Consider the following 2,181-nt stretch of genomic DNA (forward strand, 5'->3'; position numbering starts at 1 on the left):
CCACAGTTTGCTGACCCCTGGCGGCTTTTCCGTCTCAAAAGTTTGCCGACTCCTGGTCTATCCTGGTGCCAGCACCACACTTTTAATTACTATAGGTTTATAATTAGTCTGATATTGGGTAGAGAAAGTCCTCTCACTCTTTGTTTTTTTTTTTGTTTTTTTTTTAGCTGAGCCATCCTGCCACCTGTTGGCAGCTCAGCGGTGGCTCAGCTCGGCCAAGAATCGAACCGGTGAACTGTTGTTCAGAGCTCGCACTCTTGAGCAAGCTCTTAACCAAGTGAGCCACTTGGCTAGCCCAAGTCCTCTCACTTTTGTTTTTTCTTTTCAAGATTTTTCAAGTTATTTTTGGCAATTTGCATTTCCATATAAATTTCAGAATCAATATGTTTTTCAATATAAACTTGTTGGAAATTTTATTGGTATTGTATTGAATCTATATAACGATTAGGGAGAGCTGAAATCTTTATAAATACTATAGTGAAATCTTTATAAATACTGTAGTGAGCATTCCAATCTATAAACAGAGTTTTTCCTACATTTATTTAGGTCTTATTTAATGTTCCATAACACTTTTTGTTAGTTTTTTTTTTCCATCTTTGGGTACTTTTGTTAATGGTTTCTTTAACTATAAATCATATTGATTTTTGTATAATTTATAATATATAATATTTATATTATATATAACATAATATATATTATATATTATATTATATATAAATATATTATCAATATGTAATACTGATATATTGATTTTGTATCTAGTAACTTCAGTCAGCTTTCTTTTTTATAATAATTTATCTGTAGATTCTTTTTTATTTTCAATGTTTATAATCATCTGCAAATGACTATTTTGTTAATTCCTTCTTAATCTTGATCTTTCATTTCTTTTTCTTGCCTTATTGCACTGTCTCGGACCTCCAGTACAGTGTTCAGAAGAAGTAGAGATAGGTGGCATTCTTCTCTTATTTGTGATTGCAAAGGGTAAAGTCAGTGTTTTGCAAAAAATGTAGGTATCTGTATGTTTTTCATATCCCTAATTGATTTTAATTTTTAGGGAAGGTAAGAACAACTGAGTTAATATATAGTTTTAGCAGCTATTGATGATCAGTGGTTAGATTTTTTTTCATTATGGGTTTGTAAAGGGTAATGATCTAACTCCATAATTCTTTCTGCTTTTGTTAGGTATAATTCTTCAATAAGGAAAGAATTCTCTTATCAACTATTTGGTTTCCCTGAGGTACATTTCCTGTAGGAAAAGCATGATTAATGCTTGGTTTTTTTTCACTTTATTTAATTTCTGTCAGAATAATGAGTTGGTTTCCTTACACCCTCCATGGAGATCAATGAGTTTGTTCAGTTTTTACTGTCATTATGCACTCACCAGTGTAAACTTAGTTGATGTTTTATGTTGGTTTCCTATGGCTGCTGTGAGAAATTACGACAAACTTTGTGATTTAAACCAACAGAAATGTATTATCTTCCAGCTCTAGGGCCAGAAGTCTGAAATCAGTTTCACTGGGCTGAGATCAAGGTATTGGCTGGGCAGTGCTTCCCGCAGAGGCTCTAGGGGAGAATCCGTTTCTTGCGTCTTCCAGTTTCTGGTGGCTACCATCATTCTTTGCTTGTGCCTACATCACTCCAACCTTTGCCTCTGTGGTCACATTGCCTTCTTTTCTATGTCTCATCCCTCTCAGCCTTTCTTTTATAAGGATACTTGTGATTATGTTTAGGGCCTACTTTGATAATCTCATCTCAAAGTCCTTGATTTAATCAGATCTATAAAGTCTTTTTTTTCCTGTATAACATTCATAGGTTCTCATGGATATCTTTTGGGAGGCTATTATTCAGCCTACCACAGATGTGTTTTAGTCCATTATTCATTGCAAATATTCTTTTCGATGTTTATATTATCTTATCTTTGGCCAGTAGAAACACCTTCATGTTGGCTCCTACGTCCTTTAGATATGATCCCAGTAATTTTGGATGACTTCCTGGTTTACTGGCATGTCAAGATGTGTGGGAGTTTCTTGTGCCTTTCTAGCCCCAGAACTGGTATAAGTAATTTTCCAAAGAGTGCTGGTTTCTTTTACTGGAAAATTGTAGTTAGAGACCACAGTCTCTGGTCATTATGGGTGCTCATGGCCATTGGGTTGACATTGCTTCTAGGCCTTTTTAGTGGAA

The 2,181-nt window shown here is 34.6% G+C and overlaps 1 protein-coding gene across 1 annotated transcript in view; it reads left to right on the forward strand.

Annotated features, from left to right (window-relative positions):
- CCDC61 (coiled-coil domain containing 61) overlaps window positions 1-2,181 on the forward strand; it is a 17,440-nt gene that overhangs the window by 10,183 nt on the left and 5,076 nt on the right. The gene's annotated exons all lie outside the window — the stretch shown is intronic.

This window comes from Hipposideros armiger, unplaced genomic scaffold (genome assembly GCF_001890085.2).
Source record: "Hipposideros armiger isolate ML-2016 unplaced genomic scaffold, ASM189008v1 scaffold_859, whole genome shotgun sequence".
NCBI classification, from domain to species: domain Eukaryota; kingdom Metazoa; phylum Chordata; class Mammalia; order Chiroptera; family Hipposideridae; genus Hipposideros; species Hipposideros armiger.